Here is a 23,657-nt window from a genome sequence, read left to right as displayed (position 1 = left end):
CCAGGGAGAGGAGATTGCTATTGTTCAAATGTATTTTATAAGTCAAAAAATAATGTTAATAAAAATAATGACATTAATGGAAATAGGCTAGTTTGCTCAAGAGAACAGTTTCTTTCAGACATTCTCATTATACCTGATTCTTTCCACATCTTTCATACTGGTTACCCAGGCTTAAGATTATTCTCTAGAAGCAATATATGGGGAAGAAGTTCTTTGAAATGTTACTAAAACTAACAACAGTGTTTGCCAGCTCAGTTTGGAAGAATGAACATAGCCCTAGGAAAGGAAGTTCTTATTTTACCTTTGCAATCAATTCAGCTTTATCAAAAACAAGGGGAAACAAACTAGCATTCAAAAAATACATAACAACTTTGACAAGGAGAGAAATTCAGCATTTGTCCCCTTTGATAGCAGAGCAGTCTATCCTGATATAGAGATCTCTTTATTCAAGTTTAGCTTCACTAAAACATGTGATGTTGCTGTACCTGTGAGGATTTGTTCAGCAAATGATATTTAAGCACCAACATTGAAGGATTCAGCAATGATAAAAAAAAAAAAAAGACTGTTCTAGGTGAGGTTTGAATCTGAGGATCTCTAATGTGAGGCATTTAGAGCCAAGAATCTGAAATTCAAAATTCAAAATTGCTCAGTTCCGAGCAGGACTGCATGCCCTGATTCTGGGCTGGCTCTCTCCAAAACATACCATTGGGCCATCTCATTCATTCTTCCACCTTTCTTTCCCTTATGAGAATTTGTCAATTTTGATATCATTTATCAATTACCTGAGAAATGGATCTCACGATATAATTCATGGGACTCTGTTTGGTAAGATCTTTTCCTAAAAGAAAATTTTTTTTTGCTATTTTTATTTTATTTTATTTTATTTTATGTTGCCTTCATTTTTGTTTATTGAGTTATAGTCAGTTTACAATGTTGTGTCAATTTCTAGTGTACAGCACAATTCTTTAGTCATACATGAATATACATATATTCATTTTCATATTCTTTTTAACTATGAGTTATTACAAGATATTGAATATATTTCCCTGTGCTATACAGTATCAACTTATTTATCAATTTTATATATATACCCATCAATATCTGAAAATCTTCATCTCCCAGTTTAGCCCTTCCCACCCTCCTCCCCCTGGCAACTACAAGTCTGTATTCTATGTCTGTGAGTCTGTTTCTGTTTTATATATAAGTTCATTTGTCATCTTCTTTTTTTATTTTTGTTCCAAATATGAGTGATACCATACAGTATTTTTCAGTGGAAAAGGAGGAGAAATTAATATGGAAAACCTAAAATAACCAATTGGAAACCAACCACTCTGCTTGATGGATGCAAATAAATGTTGTTTTTGGCAAAAGGAAAGTATTGTTTTCTATTTGGAAATAGGTGAACCTGTCAAGCCAATAAAAAATAAGTTAATTATGAATAAGACAAGGAATACTTTACAAAATGTATTATAAAAAGGTAATGAACAACTGCATACCTATATACTGGCCATGTTAGGCTATGTGAATAATTTTCTAGAAAACAAAAGTTACAAAATTGAGTCCCAAGAGGAGGGTATGGCTCAAGTGATAGAGCACATACGTATCATGCACAAGGTCCTGGGTTCAATCCCCAGTATCTCCTCTAAAAATAAAAGTAAATGAAAAAACCTAATTAACTCCCTTCATAAAAAACATCTCGTATCCAAAATTGAGTCTCGGAAGGACAGAAACTTAAAACAGACCATTTTCTTAAAAGAAATGGAAAAGTTGGTCACACATCCACCTCGGGGTGGCCTGATGAGCTGATGCCTTTGAGTTGTTGGAAAGCTTGGCAACTATCTTACAAAGGTAGCTTCTCCCCACCCCAGCATCCGCCAGCACCCCCAGGATGAAACTGGGGCTTGTTTAAGTTTAAAACATACAAGTAAACATTCCTATATACGCAGAGCTTATTTATTTTATATGTAGTAGTTTGTGTCTCTTAATCCTTTATCCCTTCTTGGCCCTCCCCGCTTCCCTCTCACCACAAGTAACAACTAGTTTGTTCTCTATATCTGTGAGACTGTTTGGGTTTCATCATATACATTCACTTGTTTTGTATTCCAAATGCCACATATAAGTGATAACATCCAGTATTTATCTTCTCTGCCTGACCTAGTCCTCTAAGCACGCTCTCCTCTAGATCATTTCATGTCATTTCAAATGGGAAAATGTCATTCTTTTTTATGACTGAGTAGTAGCCCATTCTATATATGTATAAATATAAATGAAATAAATTATGTACATATTTATTTTTTCATCTATTGTTGGACACTTAGATTGCTTCCATTTTTGGCTATTGTAAATAATTCTGTTATATATATATATTAGGATGCAACTATCTTTTTGAATTGGAGTTTTTCTTTTCTTCAAATATATATCCAGGTGTGGAATTTCTGGATCATATGAGTTTTATATATAGGTTTTGAAGAATTTCCAAATGTTTTTCAAAATGTCTGTAACAATTTACATTCCCACCAATGGTGTACAAGGGCTCCCTTTTCTCCACTTCCTCACGAACATATGTTATTTGTGAACTTTTTGATGTTGGCTATTCTGGCAAGTGTGAGATGACATCTCATTGGGTTTTGATGTGCATTTCTCAGGTGATTAATGACGTTGAGCATCTTTTCATGTGCTGTGGGTCATCTGTATTTCACCTTTGGAAAAATATCTATTCAGAATTTATACCCATTTCTTTCTCTTTTTTAACATTTTTTATTGATTTATAATCATTTTACAATGTGTCAAATTCCAGTGTAGAGCACAATTTTTCAGTTATACATGAACATATATGTATTCATTTTCTCATTTTTTTCTCTGTGAGCTACCATAGATCTTGTATAATAGATAAACAAGATTATACTGTATAGCACAGGGAAATATATACAAAATCTTATGTATGCATTTCTTAATGAGAGTTTGTGTGCTATTGTGTTGTGTGAGTTTTTATATATTATTTTTATTTTTATATTTATATTTATATATATATGTTACCACAATCAGATCTGAATTGCAGTTATTTTCTCTCATTTCATGCCTCACCTTTTCAATTAGTGCATGATTTCCTTTGCTGTGAAGAAGCTTTTCAATTAGCTGTAGTCTCAGTTGCTAATTTTTATTTTCATTTCTTCTAATTTCTGTAGTCAGAGCCAACAATTCAAAACCAAATCTGATGTTAAGGACCTCACTGCCTATTCTTTCTTGGTGTTATATGGTTTCAGGTCTTCTATTCAAGTCTTTAATCCATTTTGACTTTCTGTGGATGCTCTAAGATAGCAGTCCAGTGTGATTCTATTGCATATAACTGCCCATTTTTCCACACACTATTAATTGTGGAGATTGTCCTTTCTGCTACTGTGCATTTTAGGCTTCTTTGTTGTAATTTTCTTGACCATACATGTGTGGATTTATTTCTGGGCTCTGTATTCTGTTCCATTGGTCTAAATGTCTGTTTTTATGCCAGTACCATACTGTTTGTGTCACTACACTTTTGGCTTTTTTTCTTCTTCTCTAAATTACATGTGGAAAACCAGCAGGGGGACAGGGCTCCCGAGCAGTGCAGGGCCTTTTATCCTGTAGTCACCAAGGGCTATAGAGCCCACTGGGCTACCTGCTAGACAGCTGCAGGACAAGACATGGGACTGGGGACCTGAGGTTTCCCAAAGCCCCAGCTTCCTGCCACTTCCCAGGCGAGTACTGGGGCCCACGAGGCCACACTGACATCTCCCAGGACTATGGAAAGAGCCTTGGGGGAGGAACTGTGGGCCCAGGGCAGACCAACCTCCAGCATTTGAGGTAAACCTGAGGGAGGAGTCAACCAGGTAAAGAGCTCAATGGGCTTTCACTGAAGGCAGGGCAGGCGGTGGTCCTTGGAAGAACAGACAGACAGAGGCCAGTGTGGCTGGACTGAGGAGAACAAAACTAGGTGGGCTGCTGACAGGAGGAGGGGCTTCAGATCTGGCTCAGGATTGGGGCTTTTCCCCAAAATGACCCTGAGACATTTCTTGTGTGTTAGCAGAGTGACAGGAACAGGTCTGTATTTTAAACATCCCTCTCTTGGATTGAAGGGAGTAAGAAAGGAAAGCAAAGAGCATGAATCTGGGGCAATGGCAGTGGTGGATTAGACAGGGAAGGTGAGGGGGATACAGAGAGGTGATGAATGCATTTGCAGTTGGGACCCAGGGACAGGGGAGAAGCTGACTGCATGTGGGGTGAAGAAGAAAGAGGGATCAGACAGAGTCCCAGGTTCTGGTTTGAGCAGGTGGGGAGATTGAGCAGCTGCTGCATGGATGGGGGAGGGGTGCGAAGTGAGTTCCAGAAGGCAGAGTGGGGCAACATAAATCTTATGAGATTAGATCAGTTCTGATACACTTTATTTTTTCATGGACATATATTTGATTTGCAGTGTTGTTTAAGTTCCTGGTATACAACATACTGCTTCAGTTATACATGCATATATGTTCTTTCTCATATTCTTTTCCATTATAGGTTATTGTAAGTTACTGTATATACTTCCCTGTGCTATTCAGTAGGCCCTTGTATATCCTACCTTGTGTCTGTAATCCCACACTCCTGATTTATCCCTCCCCACCACCACTTTCCTCCTGGAAACCATAGATTATTTTCTATGTCTGTGATTCTATTTCTGTTTTGTAAATAAGGTCATTTGTATCCTTTTTTATTTTTTTTTTAGATTCCACATATAAGTTATATTTATCTTTGTCTGACTTACTTCACTTAGTATGATAATCTCTATATACATTCCATTTAGTTGGAAATAACATTCTTTCATTCCTTACAATGACTGAATAGTATTCCAAGGTGTATATATACCACATCTTTCTCATCCACTCACTGTCAGTAGACATTTACTGTGCTTCCACATCTTGGCCACTGTAAATAGAGCTGATGTGAACATTGAGGTGTATGTCTGGGAAATCTAGAGATTATCATACTATGTGAAGTAAGTCAGACAAAGACAGATATTATATGATATAATTAATATGAGAAATCTAAACAAAAGGCAAAAGTGATACCATTTTATAATGAAGTCACTGAGAGAAACTGCTTCCCAGGGGGTTTCAAGCAAGATGTAGTACTACAGATGACAAAAAAATACTCCATACCTCATGATCTGGACTCTGATTATACTGGGTTTGGACTGTAAAACCTGACAGCCATCCTGTGTCTTGGGGAGAGTAATTTAAGGACAGGAAAATAAAGGAAGCAGCAAATGACACTGACAAGCCTGTCTGGTGATGCCAGCCATCATTTGCCTGTCTGTCCCTGGCCCCTATTCATAAAGCCAGAGAAGCCCAGCTTGCCAGTCTGTGTGCCCCATGAAGGGGATAGTCTCCTATCCCCAGCTATATCCTATCTGCCTCCAGCCCTGTGGTTTTTAGTGTAGGCTGTTGAGCCAGACTGTCTAGGAGTCTGTGATCCCATCTCCAGCCCCTGCTACCTGTATAGCTTTGAGTCACTATGTTCTGACTTCCTAGACAGGACCTCAACACCTCTCATCAGCTTTGCTTTGGAAATTAGAAACTCTCAGACCTCAGGATGCTCTTGTCCATCCCACCTATGTGCAGGCAGTTTTCTGCTGGCCACACAGAGATTTAGCACTGGCTTACAAGCCTGCACAAACAACACACACACCCACATGTGAAGGTTGACATTAAATACAGGCTATGGGATGGGATCAAGAGAAAAACAGACACAGGGGAGATACTAAGAGTAAGTAAAAGGGTGTAGGAGGCATCACTAAGATGGGGCAATTCTCCCCCACTTTTCAGGTCTTATCCCACATGCACCTGAGGACAGCCCTAGAAGTACATGATAGAATAATCCCCACTGTGCAGGTGAGGAGACAGACAGGCCTGGACAGATGCCAGGATATATGCAGGATGGAGGACAGGTAAGAATGAGGAGTTGAGTCTGGAAGCCAGATTGTCTCCTCACAGCTACACACAGAGCCTCCCCGGGAGCTGTGGAGAGGCAGGGCTGCTGTAACTGTGGAAGATGTGGATTTGCATGGAGAAGGGTGAGCAGGCAGGTACGTAAAGGGCTGTGTGTGGAGGTGTTGTCTGAGCATGGGGTTCAAGTAAGGGGACCCAAGGAAGTGATGTCACTTCTTTGACCACAGACCCCAACAGAAATAGAACCAGGTAACCAGGCACCCACATTCTAGTGATGGCCCTAGAGCCAGCTCACTTGGTAGGAGACAGTTGAGAGAGAAACATGTTCTCCTTCTGTGTTCCCACCTCCAGGGCTTCAGCTTCAGGAAATCCTGAAATGAGAGGTTTTTCAGATGCTGTAGATGTTGGTTCAATCCTCAATTCGGATGACTCTGATCTTTTACCAGGAATTCACCTAAGGTAAAATATGTGGCCTGGAGCAGACCAATCCAGACACAGCCACCTCAGGGAGCCCTCCCTGGTCAGGGCTACTTCTCCTCATCTCCATTTGGGGGAAGGGGAACTTGAGGGGAGTTTTCCCTTCTAGGCAGGAACAGGTTGTTGAGCACTTGGTAACCTGGTGGTCCTGTCATTGTCACAGCCAAGGACAGGCCTGGCAGGGGGGAAAGAGGACTCCTCAGGGGCCTCCTACCTGTGCTTTGCCAATGGGAATCCAAGGGCTTCAGGTTGTTGGGTTTTTGTCCCTCATGTAGATCTGTGCAGAGAGTGGTATGTGTGAGTCTGGAGTCGAGACGTAGATCTGAGAATCAGCCAATACATTCAGACAGGGCTCTAATGATTCTGACTGGCTGCTAGGCACTGTGTTTGCAGGACTCTACACAGGACATCAGAAAGGACCTGGTCCGTGGGGTCCCCAGTTCTATCTCCCTACAAGAGGGGCAAGGGCCCCAAGACACCAGCAGAGCTCAGTGCAGGCTCAGGGTGAGTGCGAGCGAGGAGACTCCACACCCAGGAAGCCCTGGGTCCCAGAGCTGCCCTGCACCTCCCTTGGTATCTCTATTAGAGACCTGCTGGCAAAGGAATCTGATTCCCTGTTTCTTCCACCCACCCTCACAGCCCAGGCCCTGTCTTGGCCAGATGCAATGTCAATGTCCATATATTAGACAGAATCTCAGAAAGAGACTTTGATAGAATCTCAGTTCATGTTAAGTCAATGGTGTTTTTACATTTTTCTACAGATTTTCCTGTTTTTCTTCCACCCTTACATTTCCATGTTTGCCTGACTATCCTGATCCCTCCCACTCCAGGATCAGTCTCTGTGTTCTCATCTCTAAAATGGAATGTTTTGACAGCAGTCACAGGGATGATGTAGTTCATACAGGGAGGTGCTGTCACTTCTGTGCTGTTCACTTATCTGTGAAACTGATGCATTTAATCATCACCCACTGATACCTTTCCTGGTGATAAGTATAACCTTTATTCTGCTGAGGGCTCTCCTGTCCCACCTCTTGGCACATGTCCCTGAGGTTTGGGGATTTGGTCTGAGCTCTAGCCCAACACCCTGCCCTGGAGGTCCATGGTGTTGCCTCTGACTCTTATCTCTCCTCTGTTCCACCCCAGGCGGAAGATGTGTCAACAGGAAGCAGGAATGGGACCTGCATGTCATGAAACATCCAGAGAGACAGACTGGAGATTCTGGTGGCAAATCTGGTGCCTGCCATCCTGTCAGCAACCCCACTAACCACACATGTTCCTGGGCACCTATAGAGCTTTGGCCACCACCTAGCTGGTTCTTGACCTTCTAGTCCAAAAGTGAGCACTCTGCCCTCACAGGACATTGGTGATTCAGCCACCTACTGGCGATGAGATGGGGGAATGTCACTCCACCTACATGAACCTCAGTTTGCCACTCTGCACCCTGGAGTGAGCGAAGATCAGGCCCTAGGATGATAGTAAAACAGAGGGGGCCCTTCATGGAAAGTGCTTTCTGGGGCCCTTGCCCCTGGAAAGGTCAGCTGGAGGGGTTGTGGTTGTGCTAATTGGTCATTTTCCTCCTGCCCTTGAGGAAGTCTCCGCCTCCTGCATCACTGATTGTGGCCTTGGGTTAAAATAGTTTGCTATTTCAAATGTGATTTGTATTCCATTAGCTGTCCGTGTCCTAGGTCAATGAGAGCAGGGATCCCTGGGAGAAAAAAAATGGAGTCCTAGGCCCACTCAGGTCTGTGTAGTGGGACTGGTTGGGTTCATTCATTCCTCAAGTATAGTAAGGGACCCAAGGGACAGATACATTTATAGGAACAGCAATCATTTAATGCACTGAGCAGACAACAGCCCTGCCCTCCAGGGCTTCCATTCTACCAGGAGTCACACTGTCACACTAGACACCACATCCAGGTAGTGTTCTCAGTACAGTAAATGTGACAGAATCCTGGCCTCCTTTAGATATTGATACATCCTCCCTTACACCGATGAGGATGGTGGACACCTTCACCAGCTGAGATGGCCAGTTTCTTTGATTGAAGAGGAGAGGCCTCCCTTCCCCAAATCCAGTGTGGATCTGTAGACTGTGTTGATAAGCAGGGAGCAAACCCTGAATTTCACACATATGATTTTTGCTTGAGAGCAGAAGTCTTAGGGCTTCTTCTGGCAAAGAAGAAAGGAGACCCAGAGAGCTGTGGTTGGGTCTGTGGCACTGTGAGGGGCATGTGGGAGGTCAGAGGACAGAGTCAGCCCCTAAGAGAACCCACAGCCATCCCCTCTCCATCCCAGCCCTGTCCTCACCTCCTTCCTGGGACCCAGAACACAAGGAGTGAAGAGCATCCTGCTCACACTCTGGTGGAGCCTCAATGATGGGAACTCAGCAGGTGCTCAGGGGACCCAGTGAGCCTCAGGAGACAGGTGAGCCCACCCTGTGGGAAGTGAGTGCCATGGGCAGGAAAAGACCCAGGCGGGGTTCCTGGAGTTTTAGGCAGCAGGAAGGTGCAGGTGAGTAGTGAGGAGGCCCCCGGGAAGCCTGCGTGGCAGACACAGCCTGTCTGTTCCCTCCTGGGTCAGACACTCATAGAGCAGCTCTGTGTTCCTGAGAGGGCAGTGCCCAGAGCACACAGCCTGCCTCTCCTCACAGAGGTCACATTCAGTGGGGATGGGCAGGGAGAGGGACAGAGCAGTGTGACAGGTGTCCCTGAAGAGGTGAAGAGGTGGAGAGTTGGTCACACCACTGACCAAGGCCTTTCCCTTCATAAGGCTTGTAGCAGCCCCTCCTCTGTGTCCAGGCCCACTTCTGCCCAGACTGTCAGGTGAGAAGGGATGTGGAGCAGAACTGGCCTCTGGGTGGAGAGGAGCCAAAGGCAAAGAGGCTCAGTTCCCCACAGGGCTCTGAGATCACAGCCTGGAATGAAAGGCCAGGTCTCTGCTGCCCTAGCCCCAGTTGTTTCCCTTTTTACTGAAGAATTAGCAGTGGTAGAATAGTGTTTAAATTCAGAGAAAAACACTGGTGGCTGCCAGATATGTTATCTTTCAGAGCTTAAAATCCAGTCCCAAGTGCAACATCCAGGGACCACTTTAAGGATCACTTCTCTCCTTAGCTCATGGTCTGACACCCAGTGATCAAGCCTGGTTTCCCTCCATTTTCCAGGAGTTCCTCTAAGCACGTCCTGGTCTCCTTGGAGGCCACAGCTCAAGTCTTAAAGGCCCCAGGTCAGGAAGGAGTTGCCTCCTCCTTCCATGCTAAGGAATTTCCCTCAAGCCTTTCATGTCTCAGAACCTGCCTCTTCCTGTGATGAGCCAGGGGCAGTCACTGTCTTTGCAGTAGTCCACTCCAGCCACACTAAAGGATGTGGTCTTCCCCTCTGATCTAAAAAGAGCAGACTCATCAGAGCACAATAGAGCACCAATAGCACAAAGATACACACACATGCCCTGGCATTGTCCCATCCTGAATTATAAAGAGAGAACAGACCCTTTCATGTCTGACACTTCTCTAAGTTTTGGTGGCTCAGGCTTCATACACGAGCTACGTCACCTGTACTGGTAAGGCGGCGTTTCACCTGCACAGGTGCTTTTCTACAAGACCTTTCCAAGAAGAAAGCTTCTCTGCATCACGTAGGCTGGGAGTGGGAGCTCAGCCCCAGGATGGCAGAGGTCGGGGGAAGGGTTCCCTTTCCACATCTTGCTCCAAATGCCACTGCCTTTGCCCTATGTAAAAGGTCATTGGCTTTCTGTCCCAACATCCACTACATCTCCACATGTTCTCAGGCGAGGTATCCTTATACATGAGGGTCAAGATTTTATTTAAAAACCCTATAGGCTTCCAGGCAGGACATTTTCCTTTTCACAAAGTAAAAGTGATCAGTCTCTACCTAGATTTCTGGAATTCAGTGCTTGAAAAAATGGAATTATATAGAGAGTTTATTCAAGAATTTTATACTCATGAAAATGTCTTTTATGTAAAAAGTCAACACAGAGATATCATCTGATATATAACAGCTGTAAAAAGATTACACTATTACACTCACATATTGTTCATAAAAAGCAAATACACACACATCAACTATATGAAGAACAAAGCTGAAAGGAAACAAAGACATTTACAGTGATTGCTTCAGTGATTCCTCTTCTGCTTCTTTATGTTTCTTTGTATTTTCCAAAATTAATAACATTTGTTTCTATTTTACTCGGAAAAGTAAAATAAGCATTGGGAAAATTCAGACTAAGAAGCATCCACAAGATATAATAAAGACAAAAATTAACATCTGCATGGGACAGAATATTGTAGGAACCGTGTTCCCAGCTAATCCACTGACCCTCCTTGTAGAAAAGAGAGGGTAGATGGTGCGTGCTTTTTCATAAAATGTCATCTCTTGCTATAAGTATGTAAATACTATATAAAATATACCACATAAATACTATATTTGCCCGTGTTTCACATTAAAATGAAAGACTTGACATGCCCAGTGAATACAGCTAATCCCTAGAATAATATTTCTAATCTTTTGAAAGGCTGAGGACAGTCAGAAAGAAAATTCCACACTTGTGTACCACTTTTTTTCTGCTTAGCAAAATGCTACCCAAAAGCCTAAAAAGTACCTAAGGTCTCTTCTTGGTTTATTAATAGATTGACCAATATCATAAAGTCACTTTCCATGGCCCAGAAGGAAGCTTGCAAGAGCACAAGGCACATCAGCTGCTGCTCTGAATGAAGGTATCAATTACTTGCACACCCCCTCCTTTTCCCTGAAAACTTGAAAGTGTGTAGAACTAGTGACTATCTCTTCTTATCACAGCACAGACAGATGGCTGCAGGGTTCTCCTGTGAAATAGTGAGAGCCGAAGTGGACCCTGATTTCTCCAAGGAACAGCTAGCAGATCTGTTCATCAGTAGTGGTAAGTCTGTTTCAGCAAACTGAATTGTGGGAACAAAAACACGTCTCGTCAGTGATGCCATTACAAGGAAATAAATGTTGCTTGGGATAAATTTAAGTGGACTTTTAATTTATTCAGCAGCATTCCGATGAAAACTGGGACCCAGGTGAACACTTGCAAAGAACTATTTTCATGTACATATCATTACATTTATTGCACATCCTGTATTTTTTCTTTTTCTTCATCTTTTGTTTATAAATTATTGTCTGCTATGAGCATACTACATAACTGGCACCCGATGATGCTAAAGGAGGAGGTGGTAGGAGCAGTCCACCTGGCAGAGCTAAGTATTGTGTCTTTGGTGCAGTTTAGAACTGCACAGTGATAAAAGCAGATCAGTTTTGGGTAAATTTTATTCTTACTTATAAATGCTCTGCAACCAAAGAACCCCTTATTGCTGCACCTGGGGTGAACTGCTTTCTCCACCTCACTCTTAGAGTGCTGTTGACTGGTACTTTGTTAAGCACATTACATGTATTAGTTAACTCATTTCATCTCCACAGCAGCCCTGTGCAAGTCAGTATTGTTACCTCCATTCCAAAGGTGAGGAAACAGGCACAGAGAGGTTCAATAACTTGCCACAACTACATAGTGGCAGAACCACGGTTAAAATGTCTATTAATAGAATGTTTTCATTAATTTTTCTATCCTTAGGCTCTAGAGTTTAACACCCCAAGCTTCACCACAGGTGGAGTTAGTGTAACCCTGCATAGCATAGCGTGACTAGTGGTTGTGAAACAAAACTGAAACGGACCAGCCTCCAGTCTCCAAGACCTCAAAGCCACAGAGACCCTGGGGGCCAAGGGGAGTGAAGGAGGGAGGCAGTTGTGCGCTGAGTGGAGAGGAGGGTTGAAATGTGAATTCAGGTCTCTTTTTTAGGGGAAGTGGTGATTCTCATCTTTGGAGCTATGATCAAGGAATATATCTTGTGGCTGGGGTAGCAGTTGACCAGGATGAGGAAGAAGGAAATAGCCAGGAGTTTCTAAATCAAAAAAATAAAATTCAGAAGCAGTTTTAGAGAGGGATGGAGGAGTCCACAAAACCTGAGGCACATATTTTGGGGACAGGAAAATCCCACCAGAATCTGAATGTTGCTCTGGTACTGAGGTCAGTCTTTGACCAGATACTAGTGAAAGTTAGCTACAGAAAGTTGTTTTTCCCTGACCATGATACTAATAATAGCTAATATATATTAAGCTTTGACTCTGGTAAGCTTTATTCTAAACACCTGACTTATAAATACTTGAGATAGAAGTTAAGTACCCGATCCACAGATCCCATGGCAAGAACACAGCAGAGCAGGGCTCAGAACAAGCAGTCTGGCTCCTAGTCCTCAAAAGACTAGGAATAGACTTACCATATGACCCAGGAATCCCGCTCCTGGGCATATATCCAGAACAAACCCTACTTCAAAATGACACCTGCACCCCAATGTTCATAGCAGCACTATTTACAATAGCCAAGACATGGAAACAGCCTAAATGTCCATCAACAGATGACTGGATAAAGAAGAAGTGGTATATTTCTAAAATGGAATACTATTCAGCCATAAAAACTGACAACATAACACCATTTGCAGCAACATGGATGCTCCTGGAGAATGTCATTCTAAGTGAAGTAAGCCAGAAAGAGAAAGAGAAAGAAAAATACCATATGAGATCGCTCATATGTGGAATCTAAAACAAACAAACAAAGCATAAATAGAAAACAGAAGTAGACTCATAGACATAGAATACAAACTTGTGGTTGCCCAGGGGGCAGAGGGTGGGAAGGGATAGACTGGGATTTCAAAATTGTAGAATAGATAAACAAGATTATACTGTATAGCACAGGGAAATATATACAAGGTCTTATGGTAGCTCACAGAGAAAAAAATGTGACAATGAATATATATATGTACAAGTATAACTGAAAAATTGTGCTCTACACTGGAATTTGACACAACATTGTAAAATGATTTTACATCAATAAAAAATGTTTAAAAGTAAAAAGCAGTCTGGCTCCTGAACCTGACCTGAATCACTGCCAGCCATTGCTCCTTAAAAACTCACCTGTGCCAAATATTTATTTCTCCTCCTAGTTTTATAACAAAAGCCCGTATGTGTTTTCAAGGTTCCATCTTGTTTCATCTCAATGTAAAAAACTAAAATATTTTGTTCTCACCCTATCATTGTAGATAAGCAATTAGACTGGATTCTGCTCTAAACTTAGAGAGCTAAAAAAATCTGAGAACAGTGAACTAGGTCAAGGAGGATGCAAAGGTGACCAACTCAGTGTTTCTAAACTTTTGGGAGCATCTTGTTAAAAAACAAAGCAAAACAAAACAAAACAAAAACACCTCTTCTTCCTAATTGCCCAGTTTGGTGAGTGCACAAGTCTTTTGGCCCCTAAACTTGGAATTCAGGTCTCATTGGCAGACTTAAAAAACCTAAATGCCCACAAGTGCCAAAAAGCCACATTAAGTGGTGAAGCCAGCTAATTGGGACTGGGGGAGGGGAGGCACATCTTGGTCTCCCCAGGGCAGCAGCTTTCAGCTCTAGCCACTTGTTGGTGGTAGAAGCGTAGACCCAGGGTCCTGAGATCTTGTGATTTGGAAGAAGAAGCCAGAAATCCAGGTTTTTCTGTGAAAATCTGGGAGTTTGTTCTTTCCATATTTTCAACTATCTCTATTTTTTAAAGCAGTATGAGGACCATTTAGAACCCCCAGGTTCTCATTCATGGACCCCTCACCCTTTTCACACAGCCAGTCTGTGTTCATGTCCTGCCAAGTGGGCCTCAGTGTGCCTTTTTCATCCACCCTTATGGTACCATCCTACTGTATGCCCCCTTTCCCCTGGCAGTGGCTGCTCTGCCTACCTCTTCTCCCTGAACATCCTTCATGGACCACCAGACTCCTGATTGAAAGTTCTGTGTGATTTCTGCCTCCCACATTCTTTCATCACTCACTGAATCAAGTCAATGCTATTCAAGACCTTCCATTCAAGGACATTGACCCATCTGATTTGCTTATCTGTCCCTTTTTAATTTAATTTTTGAGATATAGTGTAAGTTTAAGGTGTACAATGCATTGATTCCATACATGTACATATTGCAAAATGAATACCACTGGAGCATTAGCTAACATCTCCATCACTTCACATAATTACCATTTCCTTCTCACAGTGAGAACATTTAGTATTTTCTCTCTTAGCAACTTACAAGTATAGAATACAGTATTGTTAACTATAGCCTCCATGTTTACATTAGATCTCTGGAACTTATTTATCTTATAACTGCACCCTTTGACTGTCATCTCCCCATTTCTCTCATCCTCCAGCCCCTGACAACCACCATTCTACTGTGTATCATCAGACTGGCATTTTTAGATTCCACATACACATGATATCATGCAATATTTGTCTCTCTGACTTATCTCACCTAACGCAATGCCCTCAAGATCCATCTGTGTTGTTACAAATGGCAGTGTTTCTTTCTTTCTCATGGCTGTATAATATTCCATTGTATATATATGGCACATTTTCTTTATCCATTCATCTGCTGATGAGTAGGTAGGTTGTTTGCATATCTTGGCTATTATGAATTAAGCAGTGAACATGGTAGTGCAAATATCTCTTCAAGATCTCTGCCAGATTTTATTGCCTTAGGATATATACCCAGAAGTAGAATTGCTGGATTATATGGTAGTTCTATTTTTAGTTTTTGAAGACCCTCTATGCTATTTTCCACGGTTGTTGTACCAGTTTTCATTCCCACCAACATTGTACGAGAGTTCCCTTTTCTACACATCCTCACCAGCACTTGTTAACTCTTTGGTGACAGCCGTTCTAACAGGTATTGATATCTCACTGTGGTTCTGGTTTGCATTTCCCTGATGGTTGCTGATGTGGAGCTTCTTTTCATGTACTTGTTGGCCATTTATACATCTTCTTTGGAATATCTGACCCTTTTTAAAAATAGATACCTAAGCTCCAGTGAAAATATGGTATTTCTCCACACATATCCTTTGCTTTTCCACTCTCTACTCTTCTTTGTTTATGCTGCATTTTTTGCCTAGAATTACTCTAGGATTTCATCTAGAATAAACACACAAACTCTCTCTCTCTCTCACACACACACTATGACTGCTGCATGGCAGGTACTATGCCCAGTACTATGTTGTACAGTGCTGATTGAAATAGCCATGGAAGCCCCTGCTTAAATGCTCTAAGGACACCTCAAATGAAGGCTTTTCTAATCGCCCCAGATATGACAACCACCTCTGATGAACAGCAGTAGGTTTTGTTTACCTCTGTGCCCCACCTAACTCTAGGTCAAGGCAGTGAGGGTACTATCTGGGCTTTTGGGCTTTTGGGCTGGCCCACACACATGTTGCGAGCTCCCTGAAAGCTAGTAATGTAGCTTATTCTTCTGTTTCACCTTGTACACTGATTGCCAATAATTGCTTTTTTGAATGAGTGGATGATCAGGAAATAGCATGGGCAAAGAAAAAGGAGTTAGTCGTACTTAATTGTCAGCAGGTAGAAGAACTTGCTTATGGCGGAGGTAGAAAGAAGTAAGATTAGAGTGTGCAGGAGTTGTTAAGGCAATAGCTGATAATAGGGCATAAGGATAAGAGTGAACTGAGTTTGAAAAAGGAAGTTTTGGAACTATAGAATGAGGCCAAAAATCTCCACTCTAACTCCTTTCTCATGTAGGAAGTAGTGTAGCATCTCCAAGTATTAAAGGACTTTATTCTGTATGTGGCCCAGCAATTTATAAGTATCAAATACCCTCTTCCTTTTTTTAATAACAAAAGTAAAACATAAACACAAGATTCATCTGCCGAGACTGTGAAGGCATTTGCCCAAGTTTGCCAGCTGAGTGTATCATAGATCCTCATCTGCCTGAGTGCACACGTCCACTCAGCCGTGGGTTCTTCTGACTCTGCTTCCTACATCTCGTCTCCACCCCCTGCTCTCCTGTCCCCCTGCCACCTATCATTTCTTGCTCAAGGGACAATGGAGACCCTTCTTATTTTCTCTGGTCTCATTCCTTCCACAGGCCCCCTACAGGCTTCCGGAGGGCGCACCCTAGAATAGAAAACTGCTCAGGACAGTTCCCTGCTATTACACTGCAGTGGCTCCAGAATAAACACTGAAGGTCTCCAGATGTTAAGAACATTACAGTCTGGCTTCAGATCTCTCCCTTGCTGCTGTCCATCCTCATCTCCTAAAACTCCATCCACTGTCACCATCATTTTCTCAGTAAGACCAACTGCTGTTGACTGGTGACCAATGAGGAGGTCAAAGAAAACATACACTTTGAATAGATGGGGGCACCAGAGGCTTCTGAGCAGTGTGAGAGAATCTTGTGTGAGCCAGTGGGAAAGGTCTATGGAGACTGTGGTGTCCCTTTTTTTGTTGTGCAGAAAGCACCTAGCAGGGAATGTTCTTTTGGTCAAAGGGTGATGGAAAAGGACACAGAATAGCATGAGCAGAGATCTGGATGAAAGAAAGGGGGTCTCCTCCTCTATTCCATGTAGGCTTTTAGAATATTGGGGATAGGAATCTTTCAGCTATTCTCTTGCTTTTTTACTAATAAATTAAATTGATCAAATTGCATGACTTCCAAGTGAGGAATACACTGATTTGTAAGGTATTCGAAACTTATCCCTGGTTTTTAACCTTATTTTCTCTAAAGAAAGAGATTTAAACTACTAGAATTGGGCTGGGGTTAGAAAGTTGCACTTTTATCTTCCAATGGGCATCATACATGCATTACTGTATATGTTCCTCTATACAACTCTGCAGAAGAAAGCCAGTGAAAAGAGACACAGAGAAAGAATTTTTTAAAAAGTGTGTGAATGAAAAAATACAAGAAGGAAAAACAGCAGATTTTTTAAAACTAGCTTTAATAAATAAAACTTATATGGAAATTAAAATGGTGCCAGTGAAGAAAATAATGTGGAACAGAACATGTCAACAAGGGTTATCTTGTGTTTATTTTAAAATAACATCTTCCTTATCATACTGACTTGTGTGAGAGTCAGTCATGCCACATGGCTCCGTTATTTGCTAAGGAGGGTGTGAACGTGTTTTAGAAGTGGGTCAAATTTCTCCTCGGTGTAAGGTATTGAGTTGGGTTAGCAGGACCGACACTTTTTAAAATTGCATGTGACAGTAGTAGAAAAAAAATTAAACACTAAATTGCTATTTCAAAGAAGTTCTTAGAATTCCTGAGAGAAATTTCTACTTCAGACGTAATAGAGATGGACTTACTGTGATAATAGGAGGAGGCTGTGCAATTGAAGTCTACTTAAATGAGTGTTCCTCCTTCGACCCTACGTTTGTGGAGGCTCTTGGAAGTTTTGTCCCTTGCTTCTCATCTGGACTCAGAGCATCATCCCTACAGAGCTTTGTTTTAAGTGAACAGTATAGAAGATGTGCTGCCATCCATCTCAAAGGGGAGATTTTGGACTTGAGGTCATGTTAGACATAAAGGAGTTTGGATTTAACTATAAATGTGATATGTTAATTATTTTTAAGCCCATGAGTCTTGCTCTAGAACTGCTATCCAGAACATTTAATACAATGGCGTGCAACACTGGACAATAGCCCTGAGCCTACCCAAGGGGGTGTCTGTTTAATATGACCAGCCTCTGGAGAGGATCAGGGCTGATATAGCCTATAAAGTTGGAAGAGAAAAGGACAAAAAGAGTAGATTTGTTTCAGAAATAGGGCTTTGAATTATCACAGGGCAAAAGGAATCTGAACGGCTTTCCAGCACTGGCCAAAAGGAATCTCCAGCTGTAGCGTGGAGTGGGTGGCCATCTTGTGTCTACATGAACCCTGATCAGGGGCTGATGAATCCTTCAAGCCAGAAGGTGTAATGAGTTTCTGCTTCTGTGGTTGGTTAATATATTAGAACTGAAACTATGTTAACCTGAACTCAAAACATGCTATTTCTCAACTAAAATGAAATTTACCTTTGGACCAACTTGCTTCAGGATGTTGCTTGTAAGTGGTCTGTTGGAGACGTAGATGTTACTGAAAAATTGAGTATATTTTTGAGTAATTGAGGCCAGCAGTATTGAAGACCAAGCTTTTCATCAAAGAACCCAGTCTGTTTGACTCTTGATCAGTCCCTCAGGGAAAACCAAGATGAACAGAGATGAGATGGAAACAACCCAACAATCATGAACAGCACCCCCACCTCCTTTTGTCTAGGGCACAAGCTGTCCATTCAATGCGGGATTAACGAGCAATACAGTTCTTGCCTGTTGACCCAGGAGGATGAGTTTATGTCTTCTGAACTCCTATAAACTCAATTATCTCCAGTCTGAACCCTCCTGTCCTTCTGTTCCAGCCCGGCTGGACAGCTCAGGAGAGATGCCTGACTCAGCAAACACTCAGGCCTGAAACAGCCCATCCTCATCTCCCTGCCTCATGTGTGCTCTTCCTCGTATGCTTTCTGCCTCCATTACCTGCATGGCCTCTTCTGATGGGAGCTTCCAAGTTGTCTCTGGTATTTCTCTCCACCGCTCTGTCAGGACAGTCAACCACTGAGCATTACCGACTCCATCTCAAAACACCTTTTTGTTCTGTGCCTTGGCCCTCGATGAGGGTCCCACTCCCTCTTGTCCTCACCTTAGCAATAAGAGCCTGGGGGTGTGTTTTCCTGTTTTTCTTTCCTTTCCTGTCAGTTCATCACACCAGGGTAAAATCTCAAAGCAGGATTCAAATCATGTTTATCCCCCTCCTTAAAGACTTTCACCCATTCCCACAGCTGGTAGTTTCTCCCCTGTAACTTGACATTCTGGGTTCTGAGACTTCATATGAGCAAATCTCACCCTGGCTGATCACAAAATGTCAATACCTGAGCTCAGAACAGACCAGTTAAATCAGAGCTCCTGGGTATGGATCCTAGGAGATCATAATGTGTAGCCCAGGGTGAGGACCCAGCCTGCTGCCTGGCTGCTCAAAAATGGGCCTCCTGGATTCTGTTCCACTGATTTCATTCCTCTGCCCCGAGCTCCCAACCAAACCTAACTGAGGCCTGTATCAGCTTTGAGCTCACCAACATACCCCTCTTGCAACATGCCCCTCGATTCTGACCTTGGTTTGAGGCCCCTGTCCCCTCCAACTTTCGTTCTTCTGACTGTGCCATGTCTTAAACCTAGAAAGCCATCTTCTGACCTGCCTGTTAAGATGCGCTTCCTTTTAATAGGTTCAGTTTAAAATGGCACACATCCCTGGTTAGAATTGATCACCTTTCTCATGCCACAGTGCTTAGCATGGTACATTTAGCAAGGAGGCATGGGAAAACATTTGCTGAGATGCAGTTCCTCTTTCCTGCAGACACGTTCTTTCTGGATGCAGCAGCTTCAGAACTACTGGAGCTAGTCAGACACTTAACACACATCAGGGAAAAGCTGGAGATCTGTAGTCCTTAGTTACAGAAAAGCAGTTCATCAACCATTCAACCTGGCCAATTTTTTTTTTAATCAGTGGATATAAAAGGTTGTTAGCTTATCATTGTTGTTGTTGTTTTTTTTTTAAAAAAAATCTACAGGTTTCTCAGACTTCCATGTCTCTGAAATAACATTTGAACCTGAGAAGCATAGAATTTTAGCACTCTTGACTCGATCGCTGTGTTGAAGAGGACCCAGCCCCCCCAAGTACAGCTAAATTGAGACGTGGTTGTTACTGTTTCTACTCTTCTAGTTTTTAAAGCTTCAGAAGAGATTCATTTACAGTCCTCAAGGAGTTCTCTTGAAAGTGAAAATGCATTTGTGTCTATAGTAACAAGGAGGCCGAAGGGAGTATGATACACTATCAGAAGTGTTTGTGAAAAGCAGAAGGCATGACAGAATTACTCTCAAGTATCTTAAATTGATCTTTTTTCAAGGTTAATTTACCTATGACTGGGGCATCTTAGAATCTTTTAAAACATTAAAAAGTAATTTAAATCTTTTTATTCATTGGTATATAGGAAGAATTATATGTATTTTAACTACAATTTGAATGACATTAGAGTGCTTAGCAGGTGCCAGGCACTGTTTCAATTACATTTTGTCCACTGACTTATCTTCTACATAAAATAACAATCTTCCATTTACTTTCCATCTTTCATTTGGGGTTGATATGTAGTTCAGCACCCCCTGTCTTTAGTGTGAGGACCCCTTAAGTAAGAATCAGAAGTCCCAGACTGTAGTCCTTCCTTAACCACTGTTTCTGAAACCTTAGTCAGATCACTGTAACCTCTCTGAGATCTGTAAAATGAAAGGAGGGTTCTGCTTGTCTCTGAGGTCCTGTCTCCATAATTTTATGAATATTTTACATATGTGTCATTAGAGGTCACTTAAGGATTTTGGCTTTCTGTATTGTGAAATATACATCTATAAGATACATACTACTTATATTTACAGATCAGTGAATCATTTAAAATAACCACTTAACCACTGATCGGTCACGGAATATCCCCAGTTTCCAGAATATACCCATGTGCCACACTCTGTTCACAAACTTTTCCTTCTGGATATGTCCACTAGTCTGTCTTGTTGTAGTAACCATTTTCTTTGCTTTTTAGAAAAGTATTACTGCATATGAACCCCTGAATTATATGTTTAGTGTTGCCCCATTTGAATTTCAATGTTCAAATTATATTGTATGTATCCATGTGTGATTTCTTTATATTTATATTTTCAAATTAAATTATAGTCAGTGTACACTCTTGTGTCAATTTCTGGTGTGCAGCACAATAATTCAGTCATACATGAACATACATATATTCATTTTCATATTCTTTTCAATCATAAGTTACTACAAGATATTGAGTATAAGTCCCTGTGCTATACAGTATAAACTTGGGGTTCATCTATTTTATATACATTAGTTAGTGTCTGCAAATCTAGGACTCCCAATTTATCCCTTCTTCTCTGCCAGTAGCCATAAGTTTGTTTTCTATGTCTGTGAGTCGGTTTCTGTTTTGTAAATAAGTTGGTCTTTTTTTTTTTAGATTCCACATATGAGTGATATCATATGGTATTTTTCTTTCTCTTTCTGGCTTACTTCACTTAGAATGACATTCTCCAGGTCCGTCCATGTTGCTGCAAATGGCACTATTTTATTTTTTTAATGGCTGAATAGTTATTTATATTTTTTAATATTTTTATTGATTTATAATCATTTTGGAATGTTGTGTCAAATTCCAGTGTAGAGCATAATTTTTCAGTTATACATGAGCATATATATATTCATTGTCACATTTTTTTCTCTGTGAGTTACCATAAGATCTTGTATATATTTCCCTGTGCTATACAGTATAATCTTGTTTATCTATTCTACAATTTTGAAATTCCATCTATCCCTTCCTACCTTCTGCCCCCTTGGCAACCACAAGTTTGTATTCTATGTCTATTAGTCTATTTTTGTTTTGTATTTATGCTTTTTTTTTGTTTTTTAGGTTCCACATATGAGTGATCTCATATGGTATTTTTCTTTCTCTTTCTGGCTTACTTCACTTAGAATGACATTCTCCAGGAGCATCCATGTTGCTGCAACTGGCATTATTTTGTTAGTTTTTATGGCTGAATAGTATTCCATTGTGTAAATATACCACATCTTCTTTATCCAGTCATCTGTTGCTGGACATTTAGGCTGTTTCCATGTCTTGGCTATTGTAAATAGTGCTGTTATGAACATTGGGGTGCAGGTGTCATTTTGAAGTAGGGTTCCTTCTGGATATACCATTTGTAACAGTCCTCCACATGGTTGCTTGTAGTTGTGATTTGTTCCCTTTCATATCTGTTGTATGAATATACTCCTGTTGGAGTACAATCTATTGTTGGTGGACACTTGGGTTGATTCCCTTTGGGATTTGTTAAGGAACTGGTATTGGACCATTGTGTATGTGTGTGTGTATTCAGTAATGCCAAACTGTTTTTCAGAATCCTTATACTCCCATAGCAGTTTAAGAGCATTCCCATTTGCACACTTAACTTTTTGCCAGTTTATATAGGTTTCTGTAAAACCTTTAATCACCAAATTTCCTTTTTGATCACAGCATGTCTGATCCCAGTAAAACAATCCTCTGCTACCAAGAAAATCATCATCATCTTAGAGAATTTGGAAAAATCTTCACTGTCTGAGTTGCTGGGGGACTTTCGGGGACCTCTGGAAAATCACAGCACTGAGAGCCCCCCTACTTTCCAGAAAAGTATAGATAGCGGAGAGGGCTCACTGAGAAGCAAGCTTCTTCAAGATCCCTTCAATCTTTCTATTCCCCAGAGTACACATTAGGCTCCTGGTCTTCTTTCCTTCGTGTATGTGAATTTGGATTTGTCCCCTGATATGGCTTGCTGAGGTTGAAACGTTGCTTTCGGTTTGTTTTAGGAAACGTAACATCTGAATGTTACTGCTTTCATGAGAACCACTTTCTGATGGGAACCATTGCCAAGACCTGTGTCCAGGGCTCTGACTTGCTGGTGCAGCAGCATTTCCACTGGGTTCAGCTGCAGTGGGACGGGGAGCCCGTGCACGGGCTGCTGCAGAGGTTCCTGAGAAGGGAAGTTGTGAACGAGGTAACAGCCCACGGGCACAGGCTGCTGCCGGGAGAGGGGCCTTGCGTGCCAGGCAACCTGGGCCTGGGATCTGCCACTTACGTGTGGTCCACAGCAATTAAAATTTTTGGATATTCAAGGGTTAAATAAGATAACACATACAAAATCCATAGTGGTTTCCGGAATATATTAAGTACTAAAAAAAAAAAGCAAATATTCATTGTTTTCAAGGAGTCTCTCCAAGTTTAAAATGCTGTGGGAAACTAGATTAGAAAGTTAACCACTCTTCTTAAGGAAGGCCTACTGCTTCCTTGGAGCCTTCACTGTCCGTCCCCTTGAGCTAATGTTAATATTTGACTGTTACCCTGTCCTGTCATAAATATTAATAAGTCATGTGAAAAAAATTAGAACTCTGTTGACACCTTTTTAAGAATACTAATCACTGTTAGTGATTTTTCAAATAATAAAATATTCTATATTCTACCAAATAATGAAATTAATTAGTGCTGACCAAAACTAGTACATTACTATTTAATTTAATATTCTTAAATGAGGCCAGTAGCTGAGTGTCAGGATGGATCTGAAGTAAAAGAGCTCAGTTTAGCAGGGTTTTATTGTGTAATCCTGCACAGTGGGCCACACTTGGAGGACAGGATCTTCATTGTATCAGCACAGTATTTTAAGCTGTAACCCAAAACCCCTCTGCTAGCTGCTTCACATAAAGAGGCTTTTCCCCTTAT

General features: G+C 41.5%; 1 pseudogene; it reads left to right on the top strand.

Moving 5' to 3' along the window:
* Window positions 1–23,657, top strand: part of LOC140699619 (cortactin-binding protein 2-like) — a 42,972-nt pseudogene that overhangs the window by 2,939 nt on the left and 16,376 nt on the right.

This window comes from Vicugna pacos, chromosome 11 (assembly GCF_048564905.1).
Source record: "Vicugna pacos chromosome 11, VicPac4, whole genome shotgun sequence".
Classification (NCBI taxonomy): domain Eukaryota; kingdom Metazoa; phylum Chordata; class Mammalia; order Artiodactyla; family Camelidae; genus Vicugna; species Vicugna pacos.
The sequence above is the reverse complement of the archived record's forward strand: the minus strand, read 5'-3'. Positions and strand labels throughout refer to the sequence as shown.